Source organism: Myotis yumanensis, unplaced genomic scaffold (assembly GCF_028538775.1).
Source record: "Myotis yumanensis isolate MYYU_CA2020_CCGP unplaced genomic scaffold, mMyoYum1.0.hap1 SCAF_3, whole genome shotgun sequence".
Taxonomy (NCBI): Eukaryota; Metazoa; Chordata; class Mammalia; order Chiroptera; family Vespertilionidae; genus Myotis; species Myotis yumanensis.
Genome location: NW_027223754.1, coordinates 116,770,744 through 116,795,220, shown reverse-complemented (window position 1 = coordinate 116,795,220; position 24,477 = coordinate 116,770,744). Strand labels below are relative to the sequence as shown.

The 24,477-nt window shown below is 42.2% G+C and overlaps 1 protein-coding gene across 3 annotated transcripts in view; it reads left to right on the top strand.

The window, feature by feature from the left end:
* The window catches only part of WASF3 (WASP family member 3), a 159,444-nt gene that overhangs the window by 41,066 nt on the left and 93,901 nt on the right, over positions 1–24,477 (top strand). For all 3 annotated transcript variants that reach the window (XM_070409437.1, XM_070409436.1, XM_070409435.1), the window contains exon 2: positions 17,239–17,333. The gene's annotated coding sequence lies outside the window, so the exon portion shown is untranslated. The remainder of the gene's footprint in view (positions 1–17,238; positions 17,334–24,477) is intronic.

Sequence of the window (24,477 nt, the reverse complement as noted above, 5' to 3'; positions counted from 1 at the left end):
CTGTTTAGGTCCTTTGACCATTTTATAATTGGATTGTTGGTCTTCCTGATGTTGAGTTGTAAAAGTTCTTTATATATTTTGGAAATGAACCCATTATCGGATATATCATTGGCAAATATGTTTTCCCATACAGTGGGCTCTTTTCATTTTGTTGATTAATCCTTTTGCTGTGAAGAAGCTTTTTAGATTGATATAGTCCCATTTGTTTATCTTTTTCTGAGTTTCCCTTGCCCTCAGAGACATATTGGCAAAAATATTGCTGTGAGAGATGTCTAAGATTTTATGCCTATTTTCTTCCATGATTTTTATGGTTCATGACTTACATTTAAGCCTTTTATCCATTTTATTATTGTGTATGGTATAAGTTGGTGGTCTAATTTCATTTTTTTCCATGTACCTGTCCAATTTTCCCAGTATCATTTAGCAGCTCTGAGCCTGCCCCTGCTTCTTCCCCAGGAGATGGAATTTAATGTTAAAAATATTTCAGTGGTAATGAGTTACTTTCCAGGTGGCTGGAATTTTATGTTCATTTCTGGGTGGTGATATGTTTTCCCTTGTTTTTGTCTTGTCTCATACGTAAGTGGCAGTGCTGTATTCTTATAGTACGGAGGTGAGCCATTACTTTAGATATAGTGTACATTAGGCTTTGACTAGAGGCTCGGGAGAATCACATGTAGACATGTCATAAAGTGTGACTGCTCTGTTTGTTCATCTTGTTTGAACACACTGCCTCCCCTGTGGGTGAAAGTTTATGGACCCATTTGTTATTGTGGCTGCTGTTATACTTTATCCTAGGGGGGGAAATAACCAGAGTTACTGGTTGCATTGCACATGAAAATCTTTATTTCAGGTTTATATGACATAGCTAGCTTTGACATATATTTTGATTCTGGAATATGTAAAAGTTGTCATTGAAATTTAAAAGAACCCTCTGCAGTGCAGCATTTATATCTGATCTTTCCATATGACAATGTGCAGGTTGCCTAAGTATTTTTGTGCATTAGGTAATAATTTTCTTTGTCCAAATTTGAGATTCAGCATATGTACTGAAACTAATTGGTAATCCTGATTTGGTTATGATCTATTTGGCATCCCAAAGACTGTTGATTGCTAACTGTATGGTATTTTAGCCTAGTTGTTATATTTGTTTAGTATGTTTGAAGAGGAAGTATATAGGGTCATGAGGAATGTAGTGACTGCTGCTGGCACCTATGTTAATTTATCTTTCTTTTGAAATAGCTGTGGAAATGCAGAACTCCAGGTAGAAGCTGAAGGTAGAGAGGGAGGCAACATCCCTCTTTTGGCCACTCATAGAAGGCTCAGCAAGTCCCTGTGTAGGGATTGGACTGTGGTTGTTGTGAATTAAAGTTAGAAAACTAAGGTCAAGAGAACTGAGGTGGGGCTGAGAGGTAAAGGCATGTGTCCTGGCGTGAACGGAAACTAGATGAATATAAGAATCAAAACAGGTCATATCAAGGAAATAAAAACACAGATTCTCAGGTGCTCAGGAACTACCATGCAATCAGAAACCAGGGATAGTATTTAATATGGAGAACAGCAGAGACTCAAAACAGCTAAAGGTGTAAAGCAACTTTAACCATTGTTTAGACAGCCTCTGTTTTATTTATTTATGACTAGAGGCCTGGCGCATGAAATTCATGCATGGGTAGGGTCCCTAGGCCTGGCCTGTGATCGGGGCTATCTTCCCTGGCTGCTTGCAGCCGGCCCCGCCCCCCTCGCTGCCACCCATCCCTGGTTCTCCCTTTGCCATTGGGTGATTGGTGCCTGACGGCTGACCAAGAGGTCGGCTGTTCCCGCCTGCTCGCTTGCCCTGCCCCCTCTGTGGGTTGTCCTCTGTGTGTGGGGCGACCGGCAGGGTGGGGGCCTTGGCCTGGCGCCCCCTCCCCGCCCCCAGCGTCTCCACCACCCACCCCCAGTTCCCTGTTCGCGATCGGAGCCTGCCGGCTGGGGAAAGGAACTGAGAGGGAGTAAGTGTGCCTCATAGTGACCAGTCCAGTGGTCGTTCTGGTCATTCTGCTGTTAGGGTCAATTTTCATATTATCCTTTTATTATATAGGATGGACGGGGAATAACTTCCAGGGTTATCAAACCTAGTTGCAGCTGGCAAGGTGGGCCCATAGCTAAGAGTAATGCCATAGTTGGGATGCTGAAGTTAGGAAAAGGGAGACATTTGTCTACTTAATGATCCTCTCATAGGTGGCATCATAAACAGTAATTTAGTATATGCCTGTTATGTACATGGTATTATTGTAGACATTAAGAAATATGAGACTAGGACATTCAGAAAGCCAAGAGACATATGAAAACATGCTCAAAGTCACTAATCATCCGAGAGATGCAAATCAAAACAACAATGAGGTATCATCTCACACCTGTCAGAATGGCTATCATCAACAAATCAACAAACAACAAGTGCTGGAGAGGATGTGGAGAAAAGGGAACCCTCATGCACTGCTGGTGGGAATGCAGACTGGTGCAGCCACTATGGAAGACAGTATGGAGTTTCCTCAAAAAGTTAAAAGTGGAACTCCCATTTGACCCAGTGATCCCACTTCTAGGAATATATCCCAAGAGACCAGAAACACCAATCAGAAAGGATATATGCACCTCTATGTTCATAGCAGCACAATTTACCATAGCGAAGATCTGGAAACAGCCTAAGTGCCCATCAACAGATGATTGGATTAGAAAACTGTGGTACATCTACAGGATGGAATACTATGCTGCTGTAAAAAGGAAGGAATTCTTACCATTTGCAACAGCATGGATGGAACTGGAGAGCATTATGCTAAGTGAAATAAGCCAGTCAATGAAAGAAAAATACCACATGATCTCACTCATTTATGGATAATAAGGACCATTATAAACTGATGAACAAAAATAGATACAGAGGCAGAGCAGCCTTGAACAGACTGTCAAACTACAGCCGGAAGGCTGGGGAGGGTTGGGGGGGGCGTGGGGGTGGGGGTAAGAGATCTACCAAAGGACTTGTATGCATGCATATAAGCATAACCAATAGGCATAAACACTGGGGGGTAGGGGAGGCCACGGGATTGTCAAGGGCGGGGGAAAAGGAGACATATGTAATACTCTTTGTAATACTTTCAGCAATAAAAAAAAAAAGAAATATGAGACTATGTTTTTACCCTCAAGGGGCTCCTAATTGGGTTGAGAAAACAGACCATATTCATGCGAAGATAGACCACATGGAAAGGAGAGTGTTGGCTCTCACAGGGGTGATAGTCACCCTGAGTTCTGTTGGAGTTCGAAGGGAAGGGTGCACTAGCTAGGCTGGTGTGGTCCCAAGTGTGCTGAGAAAGCTAGAGTGTCAGTCATAGAAGGAGCGAGCTGGGTTTGGAAAACAAGGTGGGACTTAAGGTGGGGAGATGTAGGTGAATGCTTCTCCTACCTTTAGTTAATGTTTCACTCTTTGAACCTGTTTCCTAATTTGTAAGATAGTTAAGTTGCTACCTTTCTTACCTGTGTCAGGGTTGTAGTGGAGTCTGAGATGATTTATGTGAAAGCCCTTTGTAAATGGCACCATGGATTCAAATGTAAGTTGTTACTAATAATTTTGCATTTGCAGTGGAAAGTCTGTTGGCTAACAGCTTTGTTTTCATTCATTCATCATATGTAAATGAGATTATGCTCTTGCAAGCAAAGGTGTTTAATGAAGAGTATGATTAGATGTAGAGGGAAAGTGTCAAGAGCCTGTTTTTAAGTAAGGTTAGTATATGTCTGAGATTTCACTTAAAAACTTATAAATATGTAATTAGTATTAAAAATAAATGTTTAATGTGTCTCTGAAATGTTTTACATTTTTGGTTAAAAAGAGGAAATAGCCTGGCCGGTGTGGCTCAGTGATTGAGTGTAGGAAGCCAGGGTTTGATTCCCAGTCAGGGTACATGCCGGGATTGCGGGCTCCATCCCCAGTATGGGGTGTGCATGAGGCAGCCAATCACTGATACTCTTTCATCATTGATGTTTCTGTCTCTTTTCCCCTCTCCCTTCCTCTCTGAAATCAATAAAAAAATATATATTTTAAAAGAATAAGTTGCTAAGCTGTGAAAAATAGGAGTATATTTAGTAATAAAATTACATTATGTTTCACATTCTAAGAGATTATTTTTAGCATCTCTTTGAATCAGTATTGAATCCTAGTTACAGAATTCACTAATTAAAGCCGATAAAAATACATATAACATCACATAGGCAGGACAATCTTTTACTTGTGTTGGATCTGTTTCAAGGTTTTAACTATTATCTTCAGACTAGGGGCCCAGTGCACGAATTTGTGCACCTTGAAAGGAACTGTGGGCCACGAGGCTGCGGTGGACACAGGTGGGTCTCGGCTCATCCTCCATGCCCCCACCCGGCACCTCTCACTGCAGCTCCTGGTCCCCTGTCTGCCAGCAGCCCCACTCCCACTGCTGCCACTCCCACGCACTGATGGCGCTGGCCCCGCTCACACTTGCTGCTGGCGCTGGCCCCAATCATTCCGCACCGTCAGCGGGTGCGAGTGGGGCCAGCACCGGCAGTGGGTGCGAGCAGCAGCTCAGGCGCTGGCAGCGGGTGCTAGAGGCAGCTGCCAGCCCCGATTGCCCCTCAGGAGCAGGGGGAAGTGGAGAAGCCCTGAGAGGCGATCAGGGCTAGCAGCGGCCGCCTGCACCTGCTGATGGCGTTGAGCGATCGGAGCCAGCACTGGCGCCGGGTGCCGGCAGCAGGTGTGAGTGCTGGGCAGGACCGTGGTGCACGGGGTCAAAGAATTTTCAGTAACCACCAGAGGCTCATCCTGATGACAACGACCGGCGCTCCACCTTGGTCTGGCTCACCAGCTCCACCATCCCACTGTGGCTGACACCCGCCATGTTCCACGCTCTGCTGCTTGCTGCCAATGCTCGCCACGTTCCGCGCGCGCCCCCTGGTGGTCAGTGCAGGCCATAGCGACTGCTTGTTCAGTTGTTTGGTTATTCCACCGTTCAGTCTATTTGCATATTAGCCTTTTATTATATAGGATGGGGCCTCCCGGGAATCATTGGTTGTCATCTTTATGGGGTCACAAGCATTAGGAAAAGTGCCATTGGCCAAGGACACCCTTTTTACATGTCCCGCTTTTTAAGAAGGGAAGTTTAGAAAATTCTCGGATTCCAGTATTTCTTACTGGGTAAGCTTAGGCATCTATATTATCTGCAGAATTCTGGAACATTCTTTCAAGTATTCCTGGTCCTCACCTTATTTTTCTGTCCTTGAGACCTTCCTGTGCATCAGTTCACCCCTGTCAGGACCTCTGTCACTCTGTCCATGCATCTGCCCTGCCTGCTCATTTCTTTTCTCCATTCTCAGGCTGCCTCTGCTCTATAAGTATTGTGAAAGAAACTGCCCAATGATTCCAATTGTATTTAATGTTGTAGATTGTTCCATAATGTTGCTAACCCACTTTATAAACACCTGTTTCTACTCTGAAATATTCTCAATCTGGAAGCCTTATTTTGTCTTAAGCAATTATTTTATCTTTTTACTAGAGGCCCAGTGCACGAAATTCACGCACGGGTAGGGTTCCTAGGCCTGGCCAGCAATTAGGGGCAACTGGCAGGGTGATCAGGGGGGAAGGGGTACCTGCCTTGGCCAGCCTGGTGCTGCCTGCTTGCTGGCCCACCCCCCGCCAACGCCACTGGTCACCTCCCTCTGCGGGGCTACTGGCAGCTTGGGGCCTGTGGGCTGGGGGCAGCTCCTGCGCTGAGCATCTGCCCCCTGGTGGTCAGTGCACATCATAGTGACCGGTTGTTCCACCATTTGGCCGATTTGCATATTAGGCTTTTATTATATAGGATGGCCATTGCACAAAAGCTCATTAACTGTTTAGTTGAATTGAAATGTGTTTTGTTGATGCAAATTCTCCTGCTCTTTGCCTGGGTGGAGTCCACCACTTAAGTGGTGACCACAGGGCCAACACGAGGTCACTGGACACAAGGCAGGTCCAACTTTTACGGTTGAAGTAGGTCAGGAAAATGCATTGTGATTTTTTTTAACTTAGCCATTTAAGAAAACTCACTTATTTGACAATTTTTTTTTTTGAGCATTGCCTGTGTGCCCAATTGTGCCAAGTATTAGGAATTAAAGTAAGAGAAAATGAAAAATATATTTCATAGTGAAGAAAAAGAGGAATTGGGGGTCACAGGTATTAGGACTCACCAGTGGCTACCCAGGGCCAGACCTCTCTACCATGAACATTAAAAACATTAAAAAAAAAGTTTAGCAGTCACATGTAGCAGAAGCATCATACAACTGGATAATTCATTTTTCCTTTGAAAATAGATTATGTTGCCCTAGCTGGTTTGGCTCTATGGATAGAGCGTCGGCCTGCGGACTGAGGGGTCCCGGGTTCGATTCCGGCCAAGGGCACATGCCTGGGTTGCAGGCTTGATCCCCAGTGGGGGGCGTGCAGGAGGCAGCCAATCAATGATTCTCTCTCATCATTGATGTTTCTCTCTCCCCCTCTCCTTTCCTTTCTAAAATCAATAAAATATATATTTTATAAAAAAAAAAAGAAAAAAAAGAAAATAGATTATGTTTGCTATGAGTTTCTGAACATTTTCAACCTCTAAATTGTTGGGTTTCTCAGCAGTTCAGAACTTTGTTTTGGATGAGTTAAGTGGGCAAATTTAAGACTAGAACTAAATCTGAATTTCTTCAGTTACCTTGGTTTTAGGTTTTTGTGTGCCACTTTTGTTCACTCTTTGTTTTGTTCTGAACCCAGTTGATGGAGAGGTTGCTGTGACCCCTTTCTGTTCCACCCCAGTGGGTGTCACGGTGTGGTGTGGAGCAAGTTGTAGTAATGGTGGGTTAGTTGTGGGTAGTAGCAGTGATCTGTGTTTTATAGCTTATTTATCATGTGGATTAGCGCATTTAATTTTCAGTCTCATTTTCCTAGTCTGGGGAAATTTATACTGAAAAAACTGCCTGGAGTCTTAGTGTGTGTGTCATTAGGGAAGCCAGTTTGACCTTGAGTCTGGCTGGAGAGCCCAGAGCACTATGATGTTTTGTTTTGGCCCTCTGGTTTGGTGGGCTTACATAAGGGGGATAGGATACTGCCAGCTAACTAAGCAGTGCTCTGCAGCCACTTACTAGTCAGAAAGGGGCCTGGAGGCTTAGCCAGCAGGTGGCAGGTATAGGGAAATGCAAATGTGGGGGGGCAGTCAGGCGTGTGATTGCAGCCTGAGAAGTGGCAGAGACCACCCTGCTAAGGCAGCTGGCACCCAGAGGGAAAGCCTGGAATCCTGTTCCCATGAATTGGCCTTGGCTGCTTGCTCCTCAGTGGGGCAGAGCGGCTCCTTTCTAAGCAGGAGTGCACCCAGCATGGCAGGGATTGGAAGATGAAACCAGTGGCACAGGCAGACGCAGTGTTTATGGGGGATGTGCTCCTTCCCCCAGGCCACATCTGATCTGTGCCTCCTGAAGGACAACCTGGGGGCACCTTTACATACTTGAAAGCTGTAGACTTGAAGGCAGAAGAGAAAGCATTGGTTTGAAGTTTTGAAGATGTAGGCTTTACCTGAATATAAAGACAGCTTTATTTCAAATAGTCTTTCTAAATGCATGGTGTTACACACTCATGAATTCCCTCACCCTGAATGGTGTTCAGAGGTTTACAGGGATATGGTACAGGGGCCCCTGCACTAAATGGGGGTAGGTCTTGCAGCCCCATCCGGCTCTTGTCTTTGCTGTTCTTCCAGCCTGTGGGCTTGTGAGTTCCCTGGAGACAGGTCTGCAGACACATACATACTCTAGTTCATGAGCAAATTCTGAATCTGGGAACTTTTAGACTGCCTCACGATGTCCTAGTATTTATGGGTGGTAATAGCATTTATCTTTATATTAACTTTGCATACTTTGTGCATCTCAAAGGACAGTAATCAGTCTCGTGTTGTCACTTTGTTTCACACGCAGATTTTAAGTCTTGTGTATTGCAGCTGGAACTAGTCTTCTCTTGTGGCTCTTTGCCTGTGTCTTTCTTGCTGGAGAGCATTTTCCAACTTGGAGCCTGGTGACTTTCTGTAAATAGCTTCACTTTTGTCTGGTCCATGATTGAATCGCTCATGCACAGGAGGACAGTAAATGTCTGGTTGGATTGATGAGTGGTTGTATCTGGGCCAATAGATTCTCTGGCCAGGGACTGTTTTACCCAGAGGTACTGGCCATCCATGCATCTCTGCAAAGTGGTATTATATCAGGAAGTGATTGTTCTTCATATTTTCTGAGCAGTTATTGTTCATTAAGCAAAGGGAAAGAATATAGTGTTTTAACCCTGGCTGGGTGGCTCTGTTGATTGGAGCGTCGTCCTATACACTAAAAGGTTGTGGGTTTGATTCCCTGTTAGGGCACAGGTTGCGGGTTTGATCCACATTCCAGGTGTGTACTGGAGGCAGTGGATCAATGTCTCTCAGGTCGACGTTTCTCTCTCTCTCCCTTTCTCTTTCTCTAAAAATCAATAAAAACAACAACCATATCCTCGTGTGAGGATTAAAAAAGGGAAGAAAATAGTGTTTTATGACTCTTATATTTATGTCTGTGATAAATTATTTTTTTAAATATATTTTTATTGATTCCAGAGAGGAGAAGAGAGGGAGAGAGATACAGAAACATCAATGACGAGAGAGAATCATCGATTGACTGCCTCCTATACGCCCCACATGAGGGATTGAGCTTGCAACCTGGGCATGTGCCCTGACTGGGAATTGAACTGTGATCTCCTGGTTCATAGGTTGACACTCAATCACTGAGCCACACAGGCCGGGCATGTGATAAGTTATTTTAAATTAGAGGCCCAATGCATGAAATTCGTGCAAGGGGCTCAGCACCCACAGCCCTCGAAGCCCAAGCTTTGTCCGGAAGGTAGTCCAGACGGTTGTTCTGCTGTTGGGTCTAATTAGCATATTAGCTCTTTATTATATAGGATGAACAAATTACTCAAAACTGGGAGATGTTTTCTTCACCTACGCTCTCATAGTATGGTTAATGTCTTTTCTCAGTTCTTAACTGAATGGGTATCAGCTGAGATTGATGCACTTGGGTGTTCCGTGGGTGTCAGCTGGCTAACATGATTTTTGTTTGACTTATAGCAATGTCTTTTCTGCTACTTGTTTTAGATCTCTTGTGTTTGTTTACTCTGTCCCACCAGCTAAAGCTCTCTGGGACCAAGACCTTGTCTTATTACTTAATATTGTTTTTGCCTCACCTTCTACATAAGAGCTCACTTATAGGTTAAGTTGAATAGTGGGGCCAGTAAGAGTGTTCTTCAGGCTCTGATATAAAAGATGTGGGACTGTTCTAGCAATAGAAATTGAAGCTCAGATAACCACCAGCCTGAGAGGCCAAGGAGGGAAGCACAAAGATTGCTGTTTTATCATGGGGTTAGATATATACTTCTTGCTAAAAACATTCATATTATATGTTCTGATGGGATATGTTTCTCTGAAGCTAATAGAGCTTCAGGTTCTAAAGTGCCTAATAATCTTGTAAACAGAGCTTCATATGTGAATAAGAACATGAATGCATGATCTCATGGTTAGAGAGGAACTTAGAATTTGAGTCTGGTTAAGGAGGTAGCACTGGAAAATCAGGGGATAAACAGATATCTGAAACATGTGTGAATGTTGTAATATGCTAGCCTCTTATTTATAAAAACTGGAATTCAGAAGCTTAAGAGAGACAGGCAAGGACCAAAATAGTAAACAAATCTTAACATAATCAGATTAGGAGGATATTGCCAGATTAACAATGAGTCATTTAGGCACAACCTGTTCTCAGATTAAACGTTTTCATAGCACAGAATTTTTTTATTTCATATTGACTTTGTTTTGGATAACTAAGATTAAAGGGCATATTACTAGGGAAAACTTTATTATCATTGACCTTTTAAAATGCTCTATCAAGTAAAAGAAGATATATCATGAGGTATATTCAGTCATTTCTCTCAACAGAGGACACAGGCATGTAAACAGAATATAAACTGAACTGCTTAGGAGGTGAATGGTCTGTAGTTCATTTGAAATTATCTGAACTCATCATAAAGCTCTCTAGTCCTCCCCTCCCTCCCTACCTCTCTCCCTCCCTTAAGTAGACATATTTTACTAGACAGTTATTTATCCTGGCTTGATTATTGTTGGTTTGTGATTATTCCTTAAGTTATAACTTGCCATGGTTTCCAGATAGAGTTTTTCTTTTCTTATATACTAACATGAGGAATTTTAATTTAGTAGTAATGTTTTAAGAATTAGAGTGAGATCTGGAGACAACATGAGTACATTTTGGTGCCACCGTATTGAAGACCTTATTTGAAACTTAAATGAGCAAGGATAGGTACCTGTATGATGGGATTTTAAAGGGAGGAGTCCTTAAAGATCAACCAGTTTGTTCCTTTCTTCATTACCTGTTCATTTTTTTCCCAACAAATATTTGAGTGTCTCTATGCTCTTCATCTTGGTATTCTTTTCTCAGATATTGGTAATAACCCCTTCAACTCATTATCTCAAGCCTGACACCTTAAGAGCTGCACTGTCCAATACAATAGCTGCTAGCCACAGATTGCTATTTAAATTAACATTAATTAAAATGAAATAAAAAATTCAGTTCCTTAGTCACCCCAACCCATTTCAAGTGCCCTGTGTGGCTGGAGGCTGTCATGTTGGACACTGTCCATCTGTAAAGGGGAGGTCAGCCAGACTGTGCTGCCTTAGTGTTCCTTAACTCCACCCTGACACATCTCAGCATCCCATCCACTTCATCATCCAACAGATATGTCAAGTTCTTCCCTTTAAGAAATTATCCCGTCTTATTATTTTTTTAAAATATATTTTTATTGATTTTAGAGAGGAAGGGAGAGGGAGAGAGAAATGGAAACATCAATGATGAGAATCATTGATTGGCTGCCTCCTGCACGCCCCCTACTGGGCATCGAGCCTGCAACCTGGCACGTGCCCTTGAACGGAATCGAACCTGGGGCCCTTCAGTCTGCAGGCTGACGCTCTATCCACTGAGCCAAACGGGCTAGGGCCTGTCTTATTTTAGGTCTTCATCTTCTGTCATCTGAATTAAGGCTCCAGTGTTACCAGGACTCCGAATCCTTCCTTGCCACACCTGTCTCCAGTGGCAGCTGCGTCTTCCTCTCGCTCTTGATACCATGTATATACCTTTACCACATTGAATACTAATCCCTTGTTTGTATGACTTTCCTTCTGGAGTACCAAGAGGTTCTTTGGGGTGCAGGACTGGACTTTGATTTTGCTGGGTAGGGCCACACACAATAATGCCTGACACATTTCCACAAGAAAATAAGTGTTTGTCAAGCAGAGAGAGCAGTGAAAATGGGTGGACGAAGGAGGCTGAACTAGATTGTATTCTGAAGTCAAGAGACAATTTGGATGTGTGGAAACTAGAATAAAAGAGGGCATTCTTATGGGGGAGCATCATGGATGCAAGTCCATTGGTAGGAAATTACATGAGAACTCTGCTCCTAGACTATAGCCGCAGAGGAGCATTTTCAGCACCACTCAGAGCTTAACCATGGGGACATAAACAGAATTTGAATTCTGGCATTGCAAATAAATGTGTTCCCCTGTGCTTGCTACATGACACCTCTTTGTAGAGGTGCTGGGTTTCACACTTACTAAACTTAATCTGTAATTTCAGAGGAGCTAAAGGAAAGTTTGCCCCATAAAATTAGGCAACATACTCAGAAAATCTAGTTAATTCTTTTAAGACCTTTATGGTTATAGCTTATAACTATAAACTACATAAATATAGGCTTATGAATTATGTTAGACATGTTAGCAGTAGAGTAGGAAAGAAAAATTCAAGTGTGCATGCCCAAAAGGAGCCCATCTAACACAGTAACTAAAATGAGTGACTGGCTACAGACCTGTCTTAAGCCAACCCCTTCCAAGCTGTGTGTTATCCTGGGTAAGTCACCTTCCGGTCTTCAATTTCCTTGCTTTTACATGGAGATATTACGTGCCCTATGAAGATTAAGTTAAATATAAAATATATGTCACATTGGCACTGTGCTTAGTCCTGAGTAAAGCATTCACCAAGTGATAATAACAAAATAATAGTTACATAGCCTTTTACAAAATTGGGAAACTCATAGTTGTGTTACCCAAAGGAAGAGTTAATACATGTTGCTTAACATAAATGGTTATCCAGAAAACACAGTCATCTAGATAGAATCACCTCTAAAGTGAAGTGAATAGTGTTGGTTACTTTCATAATCATGCAAATAAGATGATTCAGGAGAAGTAAAATTTGGCCTGGATAATCTAAAATCCAGGGACAGTTCTCTGTATTTGGAAATAAAGTGATCACTTATGCAAATTACTTAGGAAAAACCCACTTTTTTTCTTCTACTTTGTATAATCAAGAGCGTGCCCTACAGCTGTTCCTAAGGAAAGGGAAGAAAATTAGGTACTGCTTTTAATTTTAAATAAACAAACTAGTAGGACGTGTATAAATTAGTGTCATTGAATGATCTTTCTATTTTTTCCATAGTTTCAAAAAGATGTTGACAGTCTTGACTGTGTAGGTTCTCATTACGTAAAGGCCTACATACAATTCATGCATGTCCAGATAGTTCTCTTTAGTAGACTGAAAGCTGCTTTTCTTTCCTGTGGAAATTGCACACCTTTCCCTTCCTCTGCTGGGGCAGGAGGGAAGCCAACCCAGTCCCTGGTGCCTTTGGTTGGCCCAAGGGAACCCAGCCCAGGTCCTGGGTGCCTGCTGGCTGGCAGCTGGAGGAGGGAAGCAGCCAGGGTCCTGGGTGCCTGCCGGCGGGCGGAGGAAAGAAGCCCAGGTCCTGGTGCCGGCTGGAAGCTGGTGCCAGCAGCCGGGGGAAGGAAGGCCTACTCTTGCACGAATTTTCGTGCATCGGGCCTCTAGTTATATTATAATTAGTTACATTCATGATACTGAGTTGTTTCTGAACATGCATTTCCTTATTTGTTTTTTTTAAAAATTTTTTTATTGCTTAAAGTATTACAAAGGGTATTACATATATGTCCCTTTTTTTTCCCACCCTTGATAATCCCCTGGCCTCCACTACCCCCCAGTGTCTTATGTCCATTGGTTATGCTTATATGCATGCATACAAGTCCTTCAGTTGATCTCTTACCCCCCTCCCTTCTGCCCCCCAACCCTCCCCGGCCTTCCTGCTGCAGTTTGACAATCTGAGGCAGTTCTGCCTCTGTATCTATTATTGTTCAATGGTTTATAATGGTCTCTATTATCCATGAATGTGTGAGATCATGTGGTATTTTTCCTTCATTGACTGGAATCTAATGGGAGATCCCTTGTATGTAACTTTCCGTCTCTCTCTTGCAGCCTGTAAGATTCTCTCTTTGTCCTGAACATTTGCCATGGTAATTATGATGTGTCTTGGTGTGGGTCTTTTCGGGTTCACCTTGTTTGGGACTCTCTGTGCTTGTGTGACTTTTTTCTTCCCCACCTCAGGGAAGTTTTCTGATATTATTTCTTCGAGTAGGTTTTCTAATCCTTGTTCCTCTTTCTGTTGTTCTGGCACCCCTATTATTCGTATGTTGTTTCGTTTCATGTTGTCCCAAAGCTCCCTTAGGCTCTCCTCCTGTCTTTTAATTTTTTTCTCCAATTGCAGTACAGTTTGGGTGTGTTTTGCTTCTTTGTCTTCTAATTCACTAATTTGGTCCTCAGCTTCTCCTAGTCTACTGTTGATGCTTTCAATGGTGTTTTTTATTGCAGCTATATCGCTCTTCATTTCTTCTTGGGTCTTGCATATGTTATTGATTTTTTCATCTGTTTCATCTTGCTTCTTGCATAAGTAGTTGATTTTTTCCTCCATCCGGTTTATGCATGCTAGGACCCTTATTCTGAATTCTTTTTCTGTCATGTTGCATGCCTCGGTCTCACTTAGCTGCTATTCTGGCGAGTTTTCCTTTTCTTTCCTTTGGGGGTTTCTTTGCCTACCCATGTTTGATCTCACTGACATATCTAGATGTTGAGTCGTTCAGTGGCTGCTCCCTGGGTGGCAGTGGCTCCTTGGGCTGTGGTTGCTCCTTGGGCGGTTGTGGTAGCAGCTGCTCCTCAGTTGGCAGCAGCTCCTCTGGTGGGTGCTGTTCACAGCTGTGGTGGCTCTTCTGGCTGGTGGGGGGAGGCTTCATGTACAGCTGCTCTTCCTCAGACAGAGGGTGTGGTGATCAGGAGGCTGCTGTTGCTTGGATCTGCTGTGTTGATTTAAAGGCACAAAATACAACACAACAAGGCACAACGTACCAGGCACTGAACACAAATATATTCACGATATTAATAACCCCAAATAAAGGTGACCACCCGAATTAAGAGAATTAGGGGATAAGGAGGAAAGAAGAGAAAAAGATAAAAGAGAAAAAGGAAAAGAAAAGAAAAATAAGAAAAAAAACCAAAAAAGAAATGAAATTGGGAAAAAAAGAGGGGGGAAAAAAGAGCAAAAAGAGAGAATGAAGTAGAAGAGGGGAAGAGACTATTTGTATGAGGAGAAAACTCTGATAGAACTGCCACTAATCTCAACAAATTCCAGAATAGATCCCTGGAGATGAATGCAAACTACAAACAACCAATGATATCAAGAGAGGCAAGGGAAAACAGAAGCACAAAAATAGCTGGGGGGTGGGGGAGGGGAGGGAGGGGGAAAACCAGCAGAAAAAAATAAAAATAAAAAGCAAAACAACCTCACAACCAGTCCTAAAAAAGAGAGAAAAAAAACAAGCAAAAGAAAAAAAAAAAAAAACCCAAAAAAACAGACAGACAAACAAAAAAAACCAATATATTCAACAATCAAGCAAACAGCAAGAAAACAATAGAAAGATAAGAGAAAAAAAATATTTGGATAGTGAGGAAGGATAAGGGATAGGTGTATAAGGATTTAGAGCAGTGGATTGGAAATAGGATATATAAGTAGGGTGAAATTAGACAGGGGGGTAAAAAGACGGAATAGGGAAAATCTAAAGCAGGAATAGGGTAAGAGAAACAGGACACCAAATGGGGAAAAGTGAGGAAGAGGGTTTTAGCATAGAGGTAGTATTGAGGTAGGGAAAATTGATGCTAAGGGAACGATGAAAATAGAATGGAGAACACTACTCACAAAATAAAGAAAAGAGAAAATAAAATGGTGCTTTAAAAAATGGTAAAATGGTAGCAGTAATAATACTGGTTAAAAATAAAAATGTAGTAATTAAAAGGGTAAAATCAGGTGATGGTCAAAGAAGAAAAAGAAAAAAAATTGGTTTCTTAGTAAAAAGGCGAAAAAAGAAAAAAAAAATTGCAGTAGTGAAGGTCTTTCGGTTCTTCTGCTCTTCAGCCTGGCTCGCCTTAGTCCTGCCAGGTATTCAGGAGAGTGTTGAATTTCCCTGCAATACACTGTTCCACCGTGTTGTAAATCACAGTCCTGATTTTAAAGCAGGCCGTATTTGTGATCCAGACTGCCTTAATTTGTGTTCACCTAAGTGTCAGTTTGTGGCTCAGCCTCTGGGTGGCAGTGTTTTGGGGTTGGCCTCTGAGGCTATAGGGCTTCTCTACCCAGCAGTAAGGGTTTATTTTTTCTATTGCACTTAAAACTGATTGGGGAGGTCAACTGCCCAGAGCTGGTTCTTAAATAATCGTTACCCTGCTCTGTGTTGTTGGTGGGACTGAAAGTCCCTCTATAGGCCAGACCCTGGTAACTCCCAGGGACTGATCAGATTATTTTAATCCTTTATCTCGTACAGGGTGGAATCTGGGTGTGGCTGTGCTCCTTGCCTGGGGGGTAGGGGAAGGAATTCCACCCTCCGGAGAGAATGGCTGCCCCAGTCCTGGGCCCAGGTGTGTCTCAGCACTCAATTCGTTGTCAGCTCTCCCGGCCCCCCCTCTCTCCTCAGCCTCTCCCCAGATTCCACTCATCCTCGCCTTCTCCCTCTCTTCAGCACAGGTGAGTGTCTGTATCCGAACTGTCCTATGAGCAGGGTTCAGTGAAAACAAAGAAACAAACAAACTGCCGGCCGGCTGTGGAAACGCTCCTCTCTTACCAGCACTTCATGATCTGTCTGCCCCCTTTAGGCTCAGTCCTCCGTAATCACAGAATCCAAATCTCAAATACCCCGGCGCCAGGAATCCCGCGGAACTCTTTTCCACAGTCAGGGGCTGTGTCTGTCCCAAGAGACGCGGCTGTCTGCCACGCGGTCTCCCTCCGACCCTCTGGGCTCAGAGGTCTGGCAAAGTTTCCTGCGCAGATCCCTGGTTTCCTTTACCTTTCCAGGGGAGCTCTGCCCTTCCCGCCTGCAAACTGTCTCACCAGCTGGGTGATTTCGCCAATTCGGGGTGGGTGTTACTAGTTTCAGCTGCTTACTCCATTTGCTCCGGGACAAGACCTGGGACGCGTCTGCCTATATCGCCGCCATCTTGCTTCTGCTTATTTGTTTTTTTGTTTGCAGTGTTTAAAGGGGAGCTGACTTACACAAGGTGCTTGGTAAAGTTTTGCTGAATGAATAAATGCTTAGTCATTAAATTTTTCTTGTATGTACTCTTTTAACTATAGCTCTCCTTAGGGAAGAAATCATATTGTATTTTTTTGGTACCTCACAGCCCCAGCACATGGTAAACAATATCAGATTGCTCTATAAGTTCCCTGTTAATGTCAGTTATCCTGGAAACACTTTATAGGGTCAATTCAGCAGGTATTCAATCTTTGTTACTAATTTATCTACATATTATATACTATTAAAATATGTATATAGTGATTGTCAAGATTTTTATTGAATTTAAATTTTTTGTGTGTGAAATTAATGCAAATGTTCATATCTGATAGAATTCTTGTGTGAAGGATCAGTATTATATTCTTTTTGAGCAATAACAAAACGTAAAATATATGGGTTGTTGTTGGGTAAGTGAAATGAGCATATCAGTTGAATAAACTGACAATATGCTTGGCTTTTTATTTTTCTGCCCTTTGGCTATTATTTACTCTAATTCTTTGAAGTTAATTTTAGGGCTTACTCTAGGGCAGGGAGTTGGAATTATACAGGAATTCACATACCTTATTAGCTGCTTGTTTTAATTTAAAAACTACTTCCGGGATTAGAGCTCCCTTGATGAAATTGTTGAAATGTGAAATTTGAATTTAAGACTTTTTTGAAGATTTGAATGCATTTTGCTTGCCAGTATTTAATTTTGTTTTCTTTTTAGTTTTAATTTTGATTGCTGTTACTACTGAAACCTGGGCCAAAGTGGTGATGCTGCCTGAGGGAAATTTCTGCAACCCCTAAGTCAACACTTACACGGTAAGAGTGTATGACTTTTACCCTTAAAAGCCATTTAATTTATGTAATGTTATAATTTAGAATTTTAATTTGAAACAAAACAGGATAAATATTTTAATACATCAAAATACTGATATTAATGTATTTTAATATATAAATTTTAAGAATAATAGATCTTTATATCCTAATCAACAGTAAGAATTTGAAAGAAAATCCTGTATAATAGAGGTAATATGCAAATTAACCCTCACATCCTCACAAGATGGCTGCCTACGACCAGGCTGGCAGGGGGTTAGTGAGGGACGACCAAACGACTGAATGAGCAGGCTGCGTGGGGCGACCTGGCCAGCAGGGGTGTTAGTGAGGGACGACCAAATGACTGAACAGCAGGCTGTGTGGAGTGACCAGGCTGGTGGGGGGGGCCGTGAGGGGCGACCAGGCTAGCAGAGGGGGGCAGTTGGGGTGACCAGGTTGGTAGGGGGAGCAGTAATGGGTGACCAGGCCAGCAAGAGGTGCAGTTAGGAGCCACCAGGCAGGCAGGGAGGGGGCAGTTGGGGGCAACCTGGCCAGCAGCAGAGCACGGTTAGGGGTGACCAGGCCAGCAGGAGGGGCAGTTAGGGGTGATCAGGCCGGCACGCAGAGGCAGTGAGGGGCGATCAGGCTGGCGGGGGGGGGGGGGGGGGCCAGTTAGGGGCGACCAGGCAGGCAGGCAGGTGAACGACTAGGAATCAGCGGTCCAAGATTATGAGAGGGATGTCCGACTGGCAGTTTAGGCCCGATCCCCAGGATCAGGCCTAAACCGGCAGTCGGACATCTCCTAAGGGGTCCTGGATTGGAGAGGGTGCAGGCTGGGCTGAGGGGACCCTCCCGCCTCGTGCATGAATTTCATGCACTGGGCCTCTAGTTTTATATAGTCATCATATTAATTTTTATGTGAACAAAAAATATGGCTATATATTTTGCCTGTTTACTTTTTATGTCCTGAGGTTTAACCAGTTCTTTATTATCTGAACTTTGTTAATAATGAATGGGTATGAGAAGTCAAGATGATAAAACTACTTAAGCCTAGTCAGTTTTTTCTGTCGCTTACTCTGAACTAAAATGATGGTGATTCCAACAGTGGATAATAAGGTTTTGAATTACTTAAAGATTTAAATGGTCTATATTGCTCTATCTTTGAAGGGTAATTTAAGAGTAATGAGACATAGCAGACAAATAAAACAAGTTCTTTCTCTGAGGTCCACTTTCCTCATGTATAAAATGCCATTATTTGTCTTTCATGTTTTATAGAGTTGTAAAAACCAAATGAGATGATGTATGTGGAATTGTTCTTTTTCCCCTTTATTTTAAAGGGTAGAAGGAGAATAACAAAAAGGTTTTTTTGGTTTTGAGATGAGTATTGAGAAAGAACATTTTTTTTTAATCCAGTCTGCCAATGTATCCTTTAGAGGAAAGGATGCTGGAACACTTGATCTCTAATCCTATCTCACCTTAGCCTTGGGAATATCATTACATTAATTTACTGTTGGAAAAGTGAATTTAATTCCCATAATTTTACTTTGCAGATAATTTTTTTAGGAATATGTCTGTATTCTTTGACTACAATGGAATTAAATAAGAAATCAGTATTAGATAACTGGGAAATCTCCAGATATTTTGAAATTAAATATAACATTCTGAAAATCCCATGGGTCAAAGCGGAAGTCTCAAGGGAAATTAGAAAATATTTTGAATTGAATGAAAATGAAAAACAACATACCAAAATTCATGGGATATACCTAAAACAGTACTTCAAGGGGGAAATTTACAGTGTTAAAGGCTTATATTAGAAACTAAGTTTTAAAAAAATATATATTTTTATTGATTTCAGAGAGGAAGGGACAGGAAGAGAAAGATGGAAACATCAGTGATGAGAGAGAATCATTGATTGGCTGCCTCCCGGCAAGCCCCACACTGGGATCAAGCCTGCAACCCAGGCCTGACTGGGAATCCAGCCATGACCTCCTGGTTCATAGGTCAGCACTCAACCACTGAGCCATGCCAGCTGGGCAGAAACAGTTTTAAAAGAATAATTTAAACTTTCACCTGAAGAAAGTAGAAGACACTAAGCAAAATAAACCTGTCAGAGAAAGACAAGTATCACATGATCGCACTCATATGTGGAATCTAAGGAACAAAATAAACTAATGAACAAAATAGATCCAGAGACACAGAAGCATGGAACAGAATGATGAATCTCAGAGGGAAAGCAGGAGTGGGTGTGAGTGGGGGTGGGGATGGGGGCTGGAGAGGTGGGGTGTGGGGAGATTAACCAAAGAATTTATGTGCATATATGCATAACCCATGGACACAGACAATAGGTTGGTGAAGGCCTGGGGGTAGGATAGGAAGGGGGGTTGGAGAGCGTCAATGGGGAAAAAAGGGGACTTCTGTAATACTCTAAACAATAAAGATAAATTAAAAAAAAGAAAGTAGAAGACAGCCCTGGCCCATGTGGCTCAGTTGGTAAAGCATCATTCCATGTTCCATGCACTGAGAGGTTGCCAGTTTGATTCCAAGTCTCAGGACACATGCCTGTGTTTTGGGTTTGACCCCGAGTAGGGGGCATGTGGGAGGCAGCTAACCGATGTTTCTCACATTGATGTTTCTTTCTCCCTTCCTCTCTTTCTAAAAATCAATAACATATTTTAAAAAAAAGAAATTGGAAGGCATTCAAACAGACAAAGGGATACTCAACAGACAAAGGATATTATATTTTTAATATAAAGAAAAAGACTATCTGAAACAACATCAAGATATCCTCTTAATTCTAGGAGGGCAAACAAAATTATTTGTTAAATTCATTATAACTATTATTTGGCTTTGGATGAGTTTAGATTGTTTTGTTTCCTTGCTGTCTGTATCTTAGAATGCATTGGCATGTTTTATCTATAATAATAAAAGTGTAATATGCTACTTAGATGAGGAGGCCGAGGCAGAGGTGGCAGAGGTCCCAGCCCCTGCATTGGCGGGGGCCCAGGCAGCTGCTGTGGCAGCAGGGACCAAGCCCCTTGCCTGAATTTCGTGCATCGGGCCTCTAATATAATAATACTAGAGACCTGGTGCATGGATTCGTGCACTATGAAAGGCAATTAATTAGAAGAAATATTTTAGAGGCTTGGAAGGGCCCGCTGGAGGGCTTCAAGGTGTGTCCAGCCCGTCTTGCCCAGTCCCAATTGGGGCCATCTTGCCCAGCACCCATCAGAGCCAATTGGGGCTGGCTGGCTGGAGAGGGACCACTGGAGTGCTCCAGAGCATGTCTGGCTGGTCTTGCCCAATCGGCCAGACCCCAGCAGCAAACTAACCTAACGGTTGGAGTGTCTGCGCTCTGGTGGTCAGTGCATGTCATAGTGACTGGTCGAGAGGTCAACCGAACAGTTGACTGATCGGTCGGACACTTAGCATATTAGGCTTTTATATAATAACTAGAGGCCTGATGCATGATATTTGTGCAAGGGACTTGGCCCCCGCTGCCGCGACAGCTGCCTTTGCCCCCGCAGCTTTGTCAGGAAGGTCATCCAGAAGGATGTCTGGTCTAATTAGCATATTATACTTTTATTATTATAGATACTAGAAGCCCAGTGCACAAAATTCATGCATGGGTAGGGTCCCTAGGGCTGGCTGGCGATCAGGACTGATCAGGGCCTTCCTTTGTTCCGCGCTGCCCCCTGCTGGTCAGCACATGTCATAGCAAGCGATCAAACTCCCAGTCTCTCGGTCGAACTGCCGTGGGAGCACTTTGCAATTTAGCCTTTTATATAGATAGATAGATATATAGATAGATAGATAGATAAGTCATATATTATGCTTACTGGTTTCTGCTAAATAATTTTCAAATACTTTCTTATTTTTATGATGGTTAGCAGTGTAGAATTGAGGAAATCTCAAGTACTGGTTCCAATTGCCTGGGATAGTTATTTGACAAGACAGTGTCTCTAGATGGTTTTACTAGAATAATTTCTAGGTCTCATGATGTAGAACAGTTTTTCAGCATAAGTAGAATGCTTACAAATTTATACAAATATATAATTTAATACTTGTGTGCATTCCTACTTTAATTACATATTAGTGGTTTTATCAATTAGTGCTGTATGTTTGGTAGGGCAGAGTAGCATAGTAGAGGAAATGTAAGTTTAGCCATTAATAGAAAATTTTATGTTCAAATACTAAAAAATATAGTCTTAAGTTTTTGAGCAAAACCCACTTAAATCCTTGATTCTTATTCCCATAATTTGTAAAAGAATAATAATCTTTATTTACAGTTTCATTGAGAAATAATTAATATACATCACTATATAAGTTTAAGGTGTACAGCATGATGGTGTAATGTACATATATTGTGAAATGATTATCATAATAGATTCAGCTAATATTGATCTTCTCATATAGATATAATAAAAATAAAAAGAAGAAAAGAAAAAAGGAAAAAAAAATTTCTCCTTGTGATGTGAGCTCATAGGATTTACTCTCTTAAAACTTTCCTACATATCATACAGCAGTGCTAGCTATAGTCATGTTGTACATTACATCCCATACTTACTTATTTTATAAATGGAAGTTTGTACCTTTTGGAGGATCAAATCTTGATGAACTGCTGAAGATTTTAAAAAGTAATATTCAGAGTATCAGACAGACAAAGGATACTCAAATGATGCTGCTGATACAGGATCTTCATTGGAGAAACATTAAAAGACTGGCATCTGCTCTGGCCGGGTTGCTCTGTTAGTTGGAACATTGTCCCATACACCAAAAGGTTGCAAGTTCAATTCCCAGTCAGGGCACATACCTAGGTTGGGACATGTATTGGAGGCAACCAATCGATGTTTCCCTCTCTCTCTCTCTCTCTCTCCCCTTCTCTCTCTTCCCCCCTTCCTCTCTTTAAAACCAATAAGCATATCCTCAGGTGAGGATTAAAAAGGAAAAAAAAAATGGCATCTGACTCCTAGCTGGTTTGGCTCAGTGGATAGAGCATCAGCCTGAGGACTTAAGGGTCCCAGGTTCCATTCTGGTCAAGGGCATATGCCTGGGTTTCGGGCTCGATCCCCAGTAGGGGGTGTGCAGGAGGCAGCCAATCAATGATTATCTCTCATCATTGATGTTTCTGTCTCCCTCTCCTTTAAAAAATAATAATAATAAATGGCATTTGAGAAAACTGGTTTTGAATTGGATGGGAAGAATTATTCCAAATGCATTTTAAACAGAAATAACACAAAAAGTCCTAAAATTTGTAGGGAACCACAGAAGTCTCCAAATAGCCAAAGCACTCTTGAAAAAACACATACCAAAGAACTATATTACAAAACTATAGTAATCAAAACAGTATGGCATTGGCATAAAAATAGACACAGATCAATGGAACAGAATAGAGAGCCGAGAAATAAACCCATACTTTATGGTCAATTAATTTACAACAAAAGAGCCAAGAACACACAGTGGGGAAAAGGATAGTATCTGCAATAAATGGTGTTGGGAAAACTGGACAGCCTCATGCAAAACAGTGAAACTAGACTACTATCTTACACCATACACAAAAATTAATACAAGAGGATTACAGACCTGAATCATAAAACTCCTAGAAGGAAACATAGGTGGTAAGCTTCTTGACATCAGTCTTGGAGATAAAATTTTGGGTCTGACTCCAAAGCAAAGGCAATAAAAGCAAAATTAACAAGTGAGACTACATCAGATTGAAAGTTTTTGCACAGCAAAGGAAACCATCAACAAAATGAAAAGGCTACCTACTCAATGGGAGAAAATATTTTCAAATCATATATCTGATAAGGGGTTAATGTAAAAAAAAATAAAGAACTCATACAAATCAATAGCAAAAAAACCCAAACAATCTTTCTAAAAAATGGGTAGAGGATCTGAATAGACATTGTTTTCAAAGAAGACATACAGACAGATGGTCAACAGGTACATGAGTATGCTCAATATCACTAATCATCAGGGCAATGCACATCAAAACCATAATGAGGTATCAGCTCATACCTATTTAAATGGCTGCTGTCAAAAAGATATAAATTAGCAAGTGTTGGTGAGGATGTGGAGAAAAGGGAACCTTGTGCACTCTTGGTGGGAGTGTAAAACAATGCAGTCACTATGGCAAACAATATGGAGGTTCCTCAAAAAATTAAAAATAGCACTATTGTATGATCCAGTAATTCCACTTCTGGATATTTTTCTGAAGAAAATGAAAACACAAATATGAAAAGATATTTGCACTCTCATGTTCATTGCAATGTTATTTTCAATACCCAAGATATGAAAACAACCTAACTGCTCATCATTGATGGAGGAGTGAATAAAGAAGATGTGGTGTATATACAATGGAATATTATTTAGCCGTAAGAAAGAAGGAAATCTTGCCCTTTGGGGCAACATGGATGGACTTGAGGGCATTATGCTAAGTGATAATGTAAGTAAGTCAGAAAAAGACAAATAAGGATTTTATTTAAAAGTGCAATTTGAAAGGGCGAGGGCTAGGCCCTCCACCTTGCCCCAGGGTAAGGGCTAGGCCCTCCACTTTGCCCCAGGGTAAGGGCTACGCCCTCCACCTTGCCCCAGGGTAAGGGCTACGCCCTCCACCTTGCCCCAGGGTAAGTGCTCCATCTTACCTTGGCCACATGCTTGGCAAGGAGCTTCTTCCCAGAAGTCTAAGCCTCTGCTAGCCACACCCAGGAACAAGACACAGACTTGTGCCTGGCCAATCGGCAGAGCACAGTCCTTTCTCCTCCCCTTCCTCCAACTCCCCCTATATAACCGGTCTCCACACAGAGTTATCTCTCTCTCTGCTTCCTGCTGCTGTGTCGGCAAGGTGGGGGAGCCGAGCTAGCTCGAATAAAGACTCTTATGCTTTTGCATCGGACATGGCTGGCTCCCTGATGTGGTTTCTTGGGGATCCTGAAATCTGGGCATAACACAATTTAAGGAGAAACCAAGATGACGGCATAGGTTAACGCCGGAGTTTGCTGCCTCGAACAACCACTTCAAAAATACAACTAAAAGACGGAACGGACATCATCCAGAACCACAGGAAGGCTGGCTGAGTGGAAGTTCTACAACTAGGAGGAACCGAGAATCAGAGGAGGCGCAGTGCTGAAGTAAAATACTAAGGTGCGGAGTG